The sequence below is a fragment of the Oncorhynchus clarkii genome, chromosome 3, assembly GCF_045791955.1.
Source record: "Oncorhynchus clarkii lewisi isolate Uvic-CL-2024 chromosome 3, UVic_Ocla_1.0, whole genome shotgun sequence".
Classification (NCBI taxonomy): domain Eukaryota; kingdom Metazoa; phylum Chordata; class Actinopteri; order Salmoniformes; family Salmonidae; genus Oncorhynchus; species Oncorhynchus clarkii.
In genome coordinates, this window is record NC_092149.1 from 28,761,014 (window position 1) to 28,778,863 (window position 17,850).

Here is a 17,850-nt window from a genome sequence, read left to right on the forward strand (position 1 = left end):
CATGATTCCATATGTGTTATTTCATAGTGTTGATGTCTTCACTATTATTCTACAATGTAGAAAATAGTAAAAAAAAAAAAAAAAAACTGGAATGAGTAGGTGTATCCAAACTGGGACTGTATATCACTTGTTGGCCTATCCCTATGTACTGGTACAGATCTACTACAGTACTCACACCACTCCTCTCACAGTCCCTCCCCCTTGACCCATCTTCCTCTACTTTCTTCACTGCCTCAGAATATGATAACTTCTGCACTACTCTAGCCCTGAAAAGCTCAACCTGCCTCTTCTGCACTGGACATTTCTGATCCACAGTCCCATGGGCACCCCTATAATTAACACAGATCATGTGGTGTAAAGTACTTCAGTAAAAATACTTGAAAGTACTACTTTAGACGTTTTTCAGGGTATCTGTACTTTACTTTACTATTTTTGACAACTTTTACTTCACTACATTCCTAAAGAAAAGAGTGTACTTTTTACTCCATACATTTTCCTTGACACCCAAAAGTACTTGTTACATTTTGAATGCTTAGCAGGACAGGAACATTGTCTAATTCACACACTTATCAAGAGAACACCCCTGGTCACCCTACTGCCTCTGATCTGGCGGACTCACTAAACACACATGCTTCGTCTGTAAATTATGTCAGTGTTGGAGTGTGTCACTGGCTATCCGTACATTAAAATAACAAGAAAATTGTGCCGTCCAGTTTGCTTAATATAAGGAATTTGACATTTTAATTTACCTTTTGATACAAATGTATATTTTAGCAATTACATTTAGTTTTGATACTTAAGTATATTTTAAACCAAATACTTTTAGACTTTTACCCAAGTAGTATTAAACTGGATAACTTTCACTTTTACTTGAGTCATTTTCTATTAAGGTATCTTTACTTTTGCTCAAGTTTGACAATTGGATAATTTTTCCACCACTGCACATATCCCTACTTTCCCCAATGCTACACATGCCTTTATCTCATGCCCATGTGCACACTTCTCACACAAACACCGTGAATCTCCCCCTTCATTTGAAGTGACTAAACACTGGGGTGTATTTTTTACGTTTCTTAAACAGAAGCAAACTGAACGAAACGGGGAGGGACCTAGTGGAATTTGTCCAATTGTAACTCTCGTTTGGTGGCACGTTGGTGGCACCTTAATTGGGGAGGACGGTCTCGTGGTAATGGTTGGAGTGGAATTAGTGGAATGGTATCAAATACATCAAACACATGGTTTCCATGTGTTTGATGCCATTGTATTTACTTCCTTCCAGACATTATTATGAGCTGTCCTTCCCTCAGCAGTCTCCACTGGTTTGGACAAATGATTACACCCCCTACGAGCACAATCGGCAACGTTCTGAACTTGTTTTCAGTTTTAGTTGATTAGAAGTGGTTTTGAATTTGCAAATAATCCTTAAATGCTAAATGTTGTATTTGCGAGCCAAACTGAACATTGCCATTGTCATTCCAATACCAACCCTTACCCAATACATACGTGAAAGTCGCAGAAGGCTGTTGAGGGAAGGACGGATCATAATAACGGCTGGAATGGACCTAATGTAATGGCTTGAAACACATGGAAACCATGTGTTTGATACCATTCCACCTATTCTGCTCCAATCAAGGTACCACAAACCTCCTGTGTTGAAACTACAGTAATTTGAAACAAATGTGCCCTATATCCTTCCAATAGTGGACTCTTGATTAGCCTGTCACAGTTCTGACAGTGGGCCTACCTGCCCCCTTGTTCTTGCAAACCTGCCTCCTAGGGTCCCAATGAAGAATCCCCATGTTGGGGCCCCAGAGAAAATTGCATTGTGATAACGTTTTCATCAACAGCTGTTTCCCCAATCTTTCCAACTTATACCCATCCTGTTTGTAACATTTTTACACGTTTCATTATAATTATGGAGCCTATGGGAAGCTATCTAGACATTGTAATTGTTTTACTTATCATGCTTTGAAAATGTCAATGATTCATAATTAATATGGTATTTTATCACAATATGTTTATATTTTAAAGCAGCAGCTTGCCACATGAGTAAAGATTTCATAATCCACCAGGGGTCATATGAGATAGAGAGAGAGCAATCTGCAAATCAACAGATGGGCCAGGGTCAAGCACATCTTTACATAATATGTAATTAGTCTTATTCCATGATTTTCTGCAGCTCAATTGATTTTAACTTTGCTTTTGAGTTTGTGTAGAGACATAGGCTACAGTTCCACTCTAACTGCATCCCCAGGCTCAATTAGCGCATGGCAGGCAGGTGGACAGGATTAGTTCCACCAGTCAGGCTTTGTCTCAGAGGACCCTGGTAGGGCACTCTAGCCTACAGGAAACCATTTTATGTTTTCTGTGGGCTCTTGGTTTCCTCATGACAAGGATGTGTGTGCCATTAACCCACCATGCAGGGCTGTTTATCTGTGTAAACACTCAGCGGGCAGGAAAAACACACGTCCTGAAGTCCCCAGTTATCATCACCAGCCTACTGTTTACCAGGAAACTCTTCTCTTGCTGCCTTACAGTCCCTATAAACCACCCAGACACACAGTTATCACAGCAGTCACAATATATATTGTGAGCCAGAAATACCCAATGTCAATAAAACGTGTGTCCAGTGTGGGGGGGGGGGGGGGGGGCAAGAGTGTGCAGTATGCATATTAACATTTTTCAACAGGAGTACATTTAAATGACTAAGCCTATACAACACCATGCCTACTATGTTGAATTATTGGTTCTGTACAGTGGTGAAAAATGATTTAAACTGATGCACTAGGTATGTTCACTGATGCACTAGGTATGTCTACCTGCACTGAAGGCCTAATCTAGCATGCAATGAGTTCTTCTGTTTTCCATCAAGTAGTCATTGCCGATTGGTCCTTATTTCTTACAATCTGAACCACAAATTCCTGACCATATCTCCCCATCCACTTCTTCAGATCTTAAACTAGGCTACTGTAATGAATAGCGATCATGTATGACAACGAGTTGATAAAAACGTGCACTTTGACATCACCTATTAGTTCAATCCCACTTAAACTGTATCAACCATATACTTCAGGCCTCCGACAAGATAATACATAAATTTGACAATTTAGTTTTTGTTTATTGTGAAAAGTCTAATTGTAATCAAATGTTTACTATTCTATAATTATATATCTCACTCTATCCGCCCCCCCCCCCTCTCTCTCTCTCTCTCTCTCTCTATCTCTCTCTCGTTCTTCTTTCCTGTTAATTTTTCAATTCGCTACTTGCCTCTCCTCCTCTCAATCCACAATCTGCGACTAACAGACCCTCCCCCCGATGGATGCGGCAGAAACCAATGCACTGAAATTGTGAAGTTATACAACTGCTCTTTCTTCACTGACTTCATCTGGAAATAATTTTCCACCGCTGGAAATTTGTTATAATATCGTGAGGTAGTTTACTTGGAGATTTTTCGTCGCATAAATAGACTATCGCCGCAAATACAGTGGATTAACAACAAATGCTTTTCACCCAGGTGAGTGCAGAAAACGTATGCGTTTAGAAAACAAACGATAAAGTCTCTATTGTAAAATGATTATGCCTGATTATTCGCAGATTATTCAAACTGTAACCGCCATATTTAGATCTGTATGTTTTTTATTTGATTCTCTCCCATACTGTTGTCTTGCTCTTTTCTCTGAAGTACAGCACATACAGTAAGTAGTACATCCTGACATGCCTGCATATTACCATATATATCAGTAGATAGAAAATAACACGTGAATACTGAACATTTGTATTTGGAATGCTGTTTTTGTGAGTATTTCTTGTAATGAGTGTTTTCTGGGGCATAGCCATATCCTAAATCTTCATAACTAAACTGGGTCAATTCATATTTTTCTAGAAGGATTAGTCTACAGTCTTGATATGCAAAACATGATCTGGCTATCATAGAGTGCCATCTTAATGTGTATTGTTTGTTCAAGCTTGCAGTTGTTTAGGTTTAGGGTTCAAGTCTTTCAAAGATGCTTCCACTTGCCTGACCCCCCCCCCCCCCCCTCCATCTGAAGTCAGGAGGACTGCAAGATGTCATCCACGCAAAAGTGCCTCACTCATGTGAACCTCAACCTGCATATTGTTACAAATATATAACGTTTTTCATCTTTATTACTGATGTTTATTTTCATCACATCGAGTATAGTAACTGTAATTATATTAGCAATAAAGAATATAGGTGCATTAATGTTACTGTATCTTAACTAGGCCTAGGTGTTTGTTTTTTCAAGACTTACTCTTAAATATCTAGGTACGGTATAATGACTGTAATGACAAAACAGTAGAACTCAACTCATAGTAGAGATGTGGGCTAGAACACACTCATTTCTGGGCCTCCAGATTGGTTTATTGACTAGTCATAACTAGGACAGCTCTTGTCTAAGGCTGCTGTCCTGCTATCTGTGACACACAAACCTTTGATGTACAGGCGGTATGTCCTCCATTAGAGAATGTAGAGCAGAGGAAGTCAGTGGGAGTAGGTCGGTTGGGAGTAGGTCTGCTGTTGTTTCCTTACGCCAAACGGCCAGCCTCCGCCTCTGTTGTCTTTTCATTTTATTAAGCACCTCTTGGGTATTCCAAGATCTTAATTGACCTGGAGGCCTATGTTGTGGCAAGGCAAGATTCATGACTAATGGCAACGAAGCGTGGGGATGAGGTGGCTGTCACCTCTAGCAGTGTGCGACACATTGTGACACGGTCTGAGTGACTGAGTCAACTTTCAACACTTCAAGTTGAAAACATACCAAATGGGACAATCATATTGAGTCCTCTGGTGGATCTGACACACCCAGTGGTTTTCATATCTATGTGTAGCTCATTTCCTCTTTGGATGACACATATGCTCTTTCTATGGCTATTTCTTATTGTTTTAAAGGTAAGGTATATGTCTGTTTTCACCCAGCTTTACCTTAGGACTGCAAACTGGTCTAAAATCCTCTAGTATAGTACCCAAAGAGAACTTGCGAATGGAGGTTCTTGGGAGAACCTGGTGCTGTTGCACATAGAAACACTTTAGCACTCAACACCTGGAAAGGAAAGATAGGATATGTGATTTACACAGTAAGCCGCTGCCAGCTGGACCTGACAGCACCTAAACTCCCATCTACTGTGCTCTCCAAGACAGCTCACCAAAATCCTCAGGAAAACACATTGATATCCGTCTGTAGTCAGCTGACCTCTTTACAAAAGTAGATACCCACTGGGCACAGACGTCAATTCAACATCTATTCCAAGTTAGTTCAATGTAATTTAATTGAAATAATGTGGAAACATCATTAATTCAACCAGCGTGTGCCCAGTGGGTAAATCGAGATTCCGTGTGGATTTTTCTGTCTAAGGTCCATACATACTGCTCTGCACATCTACAGTACACCTCTTGGATATGTGTCTGTTCGTCTACAGACTGTTACTGCCATCAGTGAGTACTGTATGCCGATTTGGGGATCTCTTTTCTGCCTGTGGTCTAACTACAGATTCCTCTCTTAAACCAAACAGCTGGAGTTTATCCATTGCTCTCCTCTGACTGGCCTTCTACGACCGTCTGTTTCTCCATCCACGAGGTGAAGTATGGAGGTCTGGTGAGCCATCGGACATGTTTTGGTTTGGGATGACACTGGCCAGACACACCAGAGCCGAGGTAGAAATAGAACGAGTAGAGATGAGGTAAATGTAGTTACAGTATATTAGCTTCATGTTCATTTTGTCTTCCAAATGGCAGACACCCTCTGTTTATAAAGGTTTATTGTAATGCCACATAGTACACCCGGTCTCTATGGGTTTTCTTTTGAAAGCCATGGCTTTTCATGAAAGGTTTATACCAGGTCACAGACAATTTGTGTGTTGTTATTGAGTTTAGATCGTAGTTGTGGATCCTTGCTTGTTTTCTATCCAAACATGTCACTTTATGGACTCAGAACATTGTTTATATAGAAGGTGGATTAATGGTTATACTATTCAGAGGGTGTGAGAGGTTCTTACGAGGTTTTTTGACATCGTAGTCTGGCAAATATAATGTTGTCAAATCTACAAAGCAATCTCCCAATTGATAAAAAATATTTAAAAAAATCCCCAGCCAAAGTGATTGTCAATATTAAAATGAATACTTGAATGATTTGATGATTGGTCAATCTCGTCTTTTCAGTCTTTTGTGCAGATAAATCATCGTAATGGAAAACAGCAAAGAGCAATGGCACGTTCAAAAGAAGGTGACAGAGATGTAATATTCCTGCCACATGCTTGTATAATTCTCTCAACCCCATATGCTCTGCAGCCGTGCAGATCATTTGGAGCAGATACGACTGCAGCCATGCGAGACGTGGGTTTGGACCGGTTCTGCTGTGGGACATGGACAGTTACTATAGGCTCGGGCTCAAACAAACCTTCATAAAGAACAACTGGTTTGGATAGAGGATCGAGGGGGAGGGGACTGGAAGGGGTTAATGGAGTGACCACAAAGTACTTGTACTGTGATAAGTGTCTTTGGAGCTGCTTGTGTTGATGGTTGTTTGGATGGGTGGGTGAAGTTGGGTAGGAAGGGTGGTATTGTGGGGACGTGGTGGAGACATGTGTAATTAAGATTTGCAGTCCTGTTCTGGTGCCTCTCGTTTCATGCGGTGTTTATAGAGGAAGGCTGTAACAAACAGAAACCTGAGCTGTAGAGGGAGGAAATGTATCCCCTTTAATGTCTCATTGCTTTCTCAGGCCGTCTTGAGAAAATGGTTGTGTTTTTTCCACTCTTCGTTGCTTTCAGCAGCTGGTGTGAGGTCATTTATGTAAATGAAGCAAGAGCCATTTATATTCTCAAATGTTGGATAAGATGTCAAATTTACAATATAATGGGAATTCTGAATGTTAAAATAAATAACTGTTATGTCATGCTTGGCACCCCCATTGACATGTATTGGTAGAGCCCCACTTGATGTTTTTCCCAGTTCCCGACCTACAGCCAAACCAGTCGTCCACCAGCTGTGTGGAGCAGTGATTCCATTGCTCTCCATCATGCGTTTTATGAGATCCCCTCCCCTCACAAACATTTCCATTATTCAGGTTAGGTAATAAAAGGGAGAGTTAGTCACAGAGAAATGCAGAATGAGAGAGTATCCCTCGTCAACATCATCGTTATTCAAAACAACAGTCTATGTTAGCATCCCAATGGATTTGCTCTTGGAAACTCTGGGTACAGCAATGCCAGGATGGGTATGATGGTGTTGGTAGAGGATCGTTTTTATTTTACCCGCCAGAATCCCTCCTCAATTGTGTTTACTTGTCAGAGGAAGGGAAGGTTGGGATGCAGACCTGGGTTTACAGGCAAGATGTTTCCTATCCGCTTCCTATTGTTTGTCCTAGTTCTGTCTCCCTGCGCTCCACAGCGATGAGCGAGGGGAAGAGCTAGGAGAATGTGGACTTGTGGGGGTTTGGGAGACTGGGATGTTTTAACTTAGTTTTCTTTTTGCACCATGGCAGATAAACAGAGAAGTAAACTATCAAAATAAAGAAAGTCGCGCACTCCGTGTCCGTGTATAATCTCCCAGCAATTTAATGGGTATTTACCATTGTTTTGGCATCACCGTGCCTTCCTCGGGGTCCTTCCTCACCATGAGGAAGGCACAGGGATGCCGAAATGTTGGTAAATACCCATTAAACTGCTGGGAGATTATACATGGACTGTGCGACTTTCTTTATTTTGATAGTTTATAGTTTATTCGCCGTTAGTCAGCACCTCCCCACAAACTATTATTCTGCGTGTGCGCCAGCTCATGTTCTTTATCAGATAAACAGAGCAGAACAAACAAACTATTTGGGTCAAGAGACAGCTTGGCCCCTGTGTTTTATAAGAAGTGAGCGAGCACATGAGTTAGTAGAGTCCATATTGAGCCATCTTTTTTAAATGGTAGAATGACCCATATGATCAAGATGACCCCATTTAAAGGATGCTTTTGGAGTGGTGCTGAAGGAAAGGAAGAAGCATTAACACTCACTTTTACAGTGTGTTAACTACAAGGAAATTACTGACTACCTACTCACAGCTATAGCAATTTATAGTTATTAGTTGTGAGGCTACCATTAGAGAACGCCGAATTTCCACTCTAACTTATTTTTTATTTTTTTTTACATCAGTTCAGATCTCTAGTTCTCACTTTGCACACAGAAAAATAAAATGTTACATTCATTTGCCATTTCCTTGATTGGCGAAGATCATACCCAAAGAGGAAGGGATGCTCCTGGCCCCTCTCCTTCCTCGCCTGCCCCCCGTGTTATTTGCCCAGGACGTCCTGTGTGGTGGCGGTGGTGTTCATCTGGCCCTTGTCTCCAGTTGCCCCCTGCCTTCCTGTTCTGTCGAGCAGACCTGCAGGTGTGACACAAAACATTTGTTTTACCATATCTTTACATTTGGCATGCATAACGCCCACATGGCTGCCACCTATAGGTCTCAAAATAGGTTACAGCACCACTGCTGTGAAAGCACAGTCGCAAAGACAAAGCATAGGAACATTTTAAGGGTTCACCTTCAGGGTAGCACACGTGGCTCAAGTTCTAAAGTGAGAAAAAAAAATGAGTTTGGTCTTTAACTTCCAAATGCTCAGAACCAGGCCCATCTGGAAAGGGAGATATTTTGGTTCTGTGAAGAAAAAGCTGCGATAAAGGATCACATTAATAAGGAGCAGATTTCCTCCTCGCCCTCCAAAGGCAGCGCACTGAAGGCCAGAGGCAGGTCAGTAAATCAATTGGGTTTAACTGAGAGGAATTTACTGGCCCAGACTGAACTTCCTGGAAAAACAGAGAGGTAGTAGAGATAGAGAAAGAAAGAGACAAATACCTTATGATACACATCCCCCTCTTAGTTCTACCCCTGGTTACTGTCCCATTGAGTTATTTTTGCTAGCATGTCACAGAACCTTTCTAATGTGCAGTCATTCATCCATAATACAGAGGGACGAGTCTCTAGATGCACATCTGCCTGCACGTGTTTAGGTCTATGTTTCTTCATGCATTGTGCATAATGACCTAACCACATACCCTGCAGGCTTTTTACATTTAGGGAGGTACATGAGGTAAATAAATGCCCAGATGGGACACCATTATTACTCCCCAAACAGGAAATGATGCCCAGAACTCATCCTGTAAATTTAAAGAAGATCAACAACAACAACAGAGAAAAGATATACCAACAGCTACCCAAATGGGTTCACCTCGAGCCTATCTCACTGACTGCAAATAAACTGGCCAGCTAGTTACATTAGAAGGGTTGTCTTAATCGAAAGCAGATGCTGCATGGTCGTAGTCTGTTATCGTAATTTGCTCTCAGTTTCATAGAACTGTGAAGTAAAAAACAATGTAAAGGCCCAGTGCAGTCAAAATTCAGTTTTTTCTGTGTTTTGTATCATATAATACAACAGCTGATGAAACTAACACTGTAAAAGTATGAACAAATGTGAGCTGGTTGAAAATACAGTATACACAGGACCTTATAATCAGCAGATTGCATGGGAGGGAGTTTTGGTGTTCCATGGTGACATGGGGTAAATTGGTTAATAGACGAATAACAAACAGCGTTCCAAACCTCTCGGCCAATAACAGCTAGTTTTCAGTTTTTCCCTTCCCACTCAGACCATTCCCAGACAGTCCTAGCAATTTTTTTATTTGAGAGATATATTTTTTTGCTAAAACGCAATTTTTGCCCATTTGAATGGAAATCTATTCCAGTAAGGTACTTAATTGTTACCAAGAAATGTGATATTGATGTAAAAACGGCTTCATTGGGCATTTAAAGCGAATGCCCATGGCATGAAATGTCTGGTGCTTGAACCATGTGTTATTGAAGAAGACACTGAATCAGATACTCAACCACGGGATACTGAAGGATTGGTGTATGAATGTACATGTTACACTAAATTTGGAAAATCTTTGTTTATTCCTTGGGTTGTCTTTAGTCTTTCTAAAAGTTTTGCATTGTACCGAAACCTATATATTAGGAATGATCATGCCTGTATTGGAGAAATACTTCAACTAAGGTATACTGTAACATCCAAATCTGTGTTACTGCAACCTATCAGGACCGCTGTGGGTCCTGTTGAGACCATGGTTGCGTTAGCCTTCGTGTTAGCCAAGGCAGAGGGGGGTTGACACCACACCCTGCCGCTGGAGAGGGGACTGCAGCTAACATCTGGGACAACAGTAGTACGCAATATGCATGGGATTCAGCCAAGGGAAAAGGGATAGTGGCTAGAGATGGAAAGTGTGAGTGCACACGCTTGTTGTGGGGGAGGGCATATGAGGCCTCAATGAAGTCACTGTAGGTCTCTGTATGTGCCCATCTGTGTTTATGTGGATGTGTGATGGACGTTTTTTTTAGATGACCAGGCAATTTTTGCTGTCCACATCAGTTCAGCATTTCCTTTTGTTAGAGTACATTCTGCTTGGCTGTTTCCCTTAGTGAGAAAATACAGAACAAAACATTATTGGAATACTGTACTAGTGCTGCTCTACGGCCGATGATTAATTGGGTAATGATTGACAGACCGCACAATTGAGGAAGTACGAGAGGCAGAGAGTGTTTTTGAATTTGCCACCGCCAGTGTAGTAAATCCAGATGTGCACAGTGCACAGACTACAGTGTGGTCATAAAACAGGCATGGCTTTTCTAGACTTGGATGATCATAAGGAGGAGGATTGATTTCGTAAACAAAAGTGAAGTGCCTATAGAAAAACCAAACGTCATTTGAGGACCATAGAAGCAGGTCAAGATAACATTATTACTCTCTTTTGGTCTTTTTATCTTTTGACATAAAGGTTGAATTAGTGGCCAGTTGATGAACTTAGACACAAGTGCTGTTGTCAGTTGTTAGTCATTGGTCAAAGTGTTTAGCTGGGTTTTTTTGCATTCTGATGGTCCACTAAAGATTTAAAAGTCTTGTGACCTCTTGGCCTTGTTGTGTATGTTGGAAGAACCCAGAGGAAAACAAACATGGATGAAAAGCTGAGTTTTATGTCTGGTAGTGTCATGAGAAAATCAGCCGAGGACGATACACATCATCTAGAATAATTCACTAGAGGTTCCCACAATACTCTGGGCCGCTGAAAAGGACAGAGTAGTTGAGTGAAAGTGACAGCATGAAGGGAAAGAGCATGGAGAACAAAATCAGGATTAAGGAAATTAGATTGACGTTGTTGTGGTGGAAATGATGGAAAAATAGATACGATGTGGGACAGACTGGTAGAGGACATTTTCAAGGAATATTGAAAGACTGCAATCTGCAGTGTCTAGCTCAAATTGGCGATGGTCATGGTAGCTATATTATTGTCGTCACTTGCTATCCATCCAGTGCGTTTGTGTAAGTACGCTAAGCTGTTCTTTGTCTGTGCTTGACGTCCGGCCTTGTGCGACGGTCACTTGTGTTTAGAAAGTACCATACACATTCTTTATGATGAAGTCCACTTTTGTACATAGAATTACGTACATTTACATGTGAAGTGTGACATCATGAGGAGGGTGATGTGTTGAGGTGTGACTGGTGTCTTGAGTTTATAACCCCTCTTTCTTGTACACAAACAACCTTGACACCTTACAGACTCATATCTTTTCACTGTCACGCGCCAAGGCCCTTTTCTAACTTTCCTCCCAATGACTTGGACGAGCATCATGATCATGGCATCATGTGTGAAGTGATTCAAGGGGTAGTATACCAATATAATTGTGGGGTCGAGGGCAGCACAGGGTGACTCACAGAGACCTTCAGACTATAGGGAACTTCCTGTTGTAATGCCACCACCCTATTGTAGTAGGAGAGGTGATTTCACTACAGGGTATGACAGGAAGAGCAAAGGAAGGGGTAGTTCTGAACAAACAAACTTCTGATGATGATTCATACTACAACACCAGAACAATCAACATTCCTGTGAATGTTTCAATGGTCATGGTTATCAGGATGTCTAGAAAGTCATAACACAAATTGTGTAATTGTGAAATTCTCAAATGATGTAGTCATTTATCGTTTCAATATTCAAGACCTGTATGTCAGGATGTTACAGTATTTATTGAGGATAATTATGGTAAATATTAATCTACAGCTGAGGATTCGGTTATAATGATGGGGTTATAGGATTAGTGGATTGTTCTTTTATACCAACTAAACTGTACTAAACAGCTTGTCTCCAGCATGTAGGTACATTCACTATGAAAGCTCACTGTACACGCATGTGGTCTCTAGAATAATACCGCTTGAGTCTACGGTAATTACATATCCAGAATCCTGAACTGTTGCTGGAGCCATCTCTGCGATGGTCTCACAATAATGCTAATGGTGTGGTCTGTCGACCGTGTTCTTGCTGTGTGCGTTTACAATCAAGCCTGTGTTTTCTGGTTATGGTTTGTGGAAAGCCTCTTTTTTTATATAACAAGAAGCGTATGTGTCTCCGCACACATTATGATCCCCAGGACATTACGGCACATATAATTACTGCTCTGTACGGTCATGTCCCTCCAAAACCTCAGCCAGGGCCTCCATTTTAGGTTTTCCACCATTTCATATAGTTAAGCTTGCATAAAAAATACTATTAAGACCCTAAACTATGCTTTTTAATCTGAGGTGAGTGTTTTGGGGTGTACTGTACATGTACATATGTATGTGTTTTTATTCTGGCTAGAGTACTCCGGAGTGTTTGTGTTTGTGAGGACCCCTACACTTTCCCTGACCGACGAAACCACAGTCACTCTGCCTGTGGTTATGGTCTGGAGTGTGCCGGCCCTAGAGGTAGTTTACACTGTGTGGCTAGCTGGTTGCAGACGAGAACACACAAGCCCTCACTGTGGAGCGACGCAACTTGGAGAGAGAGGCCTCAACTTGGCCAAACGCCCAACACAACAAGAGAGAATGTGTTCCCAGGGTGTCAGTACAACACGTTTCAGTTGGCCAGGCATTCATACCGACCTCATCATATGGATATATTAGGTCTGAATGACCATGCATGAACTAGCTTCAAGTATTACCTTAACAACACCATAAGGCACATTTTCCATGGCTGACTGTTCGGCCATGTGTAGAGCTCATGTTGATGTTCTCATAAGGCCCAAAACAATAGCATTACCATGGTACCCTTATCAACCCTACCTCCGTTATCTATTTCAGTCTGTTCAGTGTCACCCTATTGACAGTGCCTATGACATAAGCTTCATACACCAGAACCACATGACATCACAGGGATAAAGTCTAACATATCCACCCCAACTCTGGTTTATCAGACTGCTAGAGCTGCTCTCTAGGAGTAGAGGAAAAGGTGTGACCATCATGTAGACCTCCTGACCCAATCATCTGGTATTTGGGGGCCCTTCGACCTCCAAGTCTGGGGCCCGCCAACCGTTTTATTTTGGAGGGGGGGGTTGGGCCCCCCTGGAGGTTAGGGACCCCCACATAGCAAATGTTGGCAAAATATGTACCCTGCATGCCCGTTCGATAATCTGTCCCTGCTCACACACAGGCCCTGGACCACAAAAGAATAGGCTGCGTGTTCCTCATTTCCCCCAGATAGCATATGATAGCAACATGTGTAGAATTGCTGTAAATTAGCTGTAAATTAGCTGCAAAATGTTCTCTCAGACTCATGACAAAATGTGTAGAATAGTATTATAAAACTGCACATTTTTCTCTCTGAACCGTGGCTCATTTCCCCTGGAGGACGGTGGCCCGGGGCCCCAAATGCGGTAGTCCGGCCCTGTGTGTTAGGCAGAAGAAGAGAAGAGGTGTGAGGTAATAGAGTTGACATACAGACATACTGAAGGTTATTTTTATTTTTCCATAGCAACTACCCTGATTTAACGAAGCGTTAGAGAAGTGTTTTATGACTCAAACCGTAGCATAGATTGGCAGACACCATTAAGCGTACAGCATGTCACTGTATTGAAGAGGCTGTTGCTGAGAAGGGTTGTGTTGAATCGAGTTCAAAATCTTGACCGCATCAAACAGATTCCCTGAGGTTCAATAACATTTTTAAAGAAACAGACATCCAAAAGTGATATATCAAAAGTTAAAAACAGGTCAATTTCAATAAATTACTTTTCGTCTTTTATTTTTTGACATAAAAGTTGAACTAGTGGCCAGTTGATAAACTTTGACCAGGGATGGGCAACTTTGATTGTGGTGCGAGCCACCCAAAAATCTGAACTCAATGTGAGGGGTCGCAGTGGCTCGCGGTTCTGCGTACCCACATCCATACTCACACGTGCAGTCAGAGCCAGCCCTAGCCGTTTTGGGGGCCCTAAGTGACATTTTGTTGGGGCACTAAGTGACATTTTTTGCCATAGGGTGGAGACAAATGTTTGCAGTTTTTAATATAATATCAGAGTGAGAGTGACTAATACCATCAATGGGGGCTCCCCGGGTCTGTAATTCGACCATGATTACTACTAGTTTAGATAACTGGCTAGACTAATTTACCAATCTAATAGTTTTTAGATGACATGGGCTAAAAGAGTGACAGTCAGTGATTGACTGACATCAAATGATGCGCGCCGAAATCGAAACGTGGTGATTTCTACGATTCTACTCACTCTCAACAGTAAGTTGAGACCCCGACTGAGTTTAAAATATATATTTTTTTAGGTTGGTCCATGGGCCTACAAAAACAGGCCTCTAGTTGCCCATCCCTGACTTAGACACAAGTGCTTTTGTTAGTTGTTAATCATTGGTCATCAAAGTGTTTAGCTGGGGTTGTTTTTGTTTTCTGATGGTCCACTAAAGACTTCAAAGGCTTGTGACCTCTCGGCCTTGTTGTGTATGTGTAAAAGCTGAGTGTAGGGCCTCCCGGGTGGCGCAGTGGTTAAGGGCGCTGGGTTCGCGCCCAGGCTCTGTCGTAACCGGCCGTGACCGGGAGGTCCGTGGGGCGACGCACAATTGGCCTAGCGTCGTCCGGGTTAGGGAGGGTTTGGCGGGTAGGGAAATCTTTGTCTCAATGCGCACCAGCGACTCCTGTGGCGGGCCGGGCGCAGTGCGCGCTAACCAAGGTTGCCAGGTGCACGGTGTCCGACGCATTGGTGCGGCTGGCTTCCGGGTTGGATGGCGCTGTGTTAAGAAGCAGTGCGGCTTGGTTGGGTTGTGTATCGGAGGACGCATGACTTTCAACCTTCGTCTCTCCCGAGCCTGTACGGGAGTTGTAGCGATGAGACAAGATAGTAGCTACTAAACAATTGGATACCACGAAATTGGGGAGAAAAATGGGTAAAATAAATTTAAAAAGATTTTTAAAAAAGAAGCTGAGTGTTATGTCTGGTAGTGTCATGAGAAGATCAGCTGAGGACGATACACATCATCTAGAATACTTCACTCAAGTAGAGGTTCCCACAATAATCTGATCCCAAAGCAAGACAGAAGTTGAGTTAAAGAGCCAACATGAATAAAATAAGAAAAGAGCATGAAGTACAACATTATGATTGAGGAAATTAGACATAGGGATGACATACAATTGACATAGGGACCATTTTATTTGTTTTTCCATAGCAACTACCCTGATTTAACAAAGTATTAGAGAGATGTTCTATGACTCAAACTCTAGCATAGATTGGCGGACACCATTAAGCATATGTCACTGAATTGAAGAGGCTGTGTTGAATCGCATCCAAAATGTTTATGTCTGTGCTTTTCCGAGAACATTCAGTAAAACGAAAGCATCAAACAGATCTGCTGAGATACAATAACACATTTAACTTGTCTGCAAACGGAAGACAAAAGAAGCAGACACCCAAAAGTTAAAGGTGTCTTTTTTTCTCTCAGGTCAAAGGTCAAAGTTCAAGAACTCATAGTTCATTCGCATGAATCCTACAGAAGACAGCACACCCTGCAGCTCCCAGCTCACTCAGCAAAATACAGCCTTCCGAGAAGTAACTCTCCAAAAGACGAACCCCTCCTCTTTCCCTCCATATCATCCCGTTGTCACGCAAATCCTACGACAGCCATCAACAGCATATGAGCTGCCAAGACTTCCACTCAGAATGTTCCAGTGTGTGGGGGATGAGACTTGTGGTCCGGTACCACCCTTAATGTACAAAGCCTCACTGTAAACACCCGCAAAATGTGTCATGTTCAAGAAACAATAAAAGATGTTATGGATAAATGCAAGAAATTTACCAAATCAACAGTTACACACCACATATATTTTTGATTTGCAAAAAAACATTCATGTTTCTGAAAGTATGAATTTGAAAGATTGGGTGTGGGGTGGTGTGTAGTTGTTCCATCAAGTTCCTATTCTCCCAAAGGGTTGCTGATGGTGCCTACTCCCTTTGCCCCCACACCCATCCATCCAACATGTGGCATTACAGCGTCTAAGGGAGTGTGTGCCAGCCTAGCTGTGGTCGAAGGAGCCAAATCTCTCATGCGCACCATGAAGAAATCCCAGATGCAAAGGATTATGGGTTTTAAATCCAGTTTACAGTAACTGTGTTTTAATGGAGGGTAGAGGGGCTGTGGGCTAATGCTGCAGAGTCTGGGCTATAGGCTGTGGTTAGAGTGACACATCAAGCTCTCCATTTTATTCACTCCAGCTGGCAATCCTTGTCAAATTGAGAGCACTTTTATGGATTTGTTATTCTTAAAGTTCATATGTAAATTGATGACACAAAGTCTAAAGCTTGAAATGGTTATATTTTTCCTAAAAAGGCTCTTGATATCACTAATCAGGGGAATTGATCATCAGAAGCGTTCAGCCAGTTATATCGCGTTGACAAGTTTTGGTTGTTACATTACCTAAGTGATATGCATTGAAAATCATATACTGTACCTGTATGATTTAGCTGATGCTTTTTTAAATCATATTTTCTGAATAATGTTCAACTACAATCTATCATGAAAACAGTGCAGCTGGTGACATTGACCTTTGATTGGTTGTTGTTACCTTCTAAGTATCATAGAATCATATATAGGAGTTGGCTGTTGAATGGATATTGATCTCATTACAAAGTGTTGACGCTTAACCCATCGTTTTTACGCAGTGCACACGTGGCGAATGCAATACTGAAGTGAGTAAACTGTTTTCCTGTGTTATTTTTCTCTCTTTGGCTTCAATAATTTGGAACATTTGGACATTTAGAAATGATATTCATATTATTGATCATGTAACACTATTATAGCATTTTACACTGCCAGGAGATTCCCAGGAGAAACTTTGAGAAATTACTGTGAACTTGAGACTTCATATTGTGTAGCTTAGTGTCTTAGTCTGGTTTAGATATTGCACCCCTCTACATGAAAATCAAGTTGTCCTTGGCATCCCTCTCTCTTTCTCCCTCTGTCTTTCTCTCCCTCTCTCTCTCTCTCTCTCTTTCTCTCTCTCTCTCTCTCTCTCTCTCTCTCACTCTCTCTCTCCCTCTGTCTTTCTCTCTCTCTCTCTCTCTCTCTCTCTCTCTCTCTCTCTCTCTCTCTCTCTCTCTCTCTCTCTCTCCCTCTGTCTTTCTCTCCCTCTGTCTTTCTCTCTCTCTCTCTCTCTCTCTCTCTCTCTCTTTCTCTCTCTCTCTCTCTCTCTCTCTCTCTCTCTCTCTCTCTCTCCCTATGTCTTTCTCTCTCTCTCTCTCTCTCTCTCTCTCTCTCTCTCTCTCTCTGTCTCTGTCTCTGTCTCTTTTCTCCTTTTCTATTTTCTCTTTCTCTCTCTCGTTCTGTCACCAATCCACACCAATGTGTTTTTCTCTCAATTTTATTTTCCTTTGCAACGCTCCGTTCCAAAGAGTGACTAATATTTTCTACCTCAATTAACAGTTCAACCCCAAAGAGAGAGAGAGAGGAGTAGAGGGGAGGGAAACAGGCAAGCAGCATTTAAATAGTGCCATGTGCA

The 17,850-nt window shown here is 41.9% G+C and overlaps 1 protein-coding gene across 2 annotated transcripts in view; it reads left to right on the forward strand.

The window, feature by feature from the left end:
- The first annotated feature begins 3,279 nt into the window (after window positions 1-3,279).
- Window positions 3,280-17,850, forward strand: part of LOC139392567 (platelet endothelial aggregation receptor 1-like) — a 31,961-nt gene continuing 17,390 nt past the window's right edge. For both annotated transcript variants that reach the window (XM_071140616.1, XM_071140625.1), the window contains exon 1: window positions 3,280-3,514. The gene's annotated coding sequence lies outside the window, so the exon portion shown is untranslated. The remainder of the gene's footprint in view (window positions 3,515-17,850) is intronic.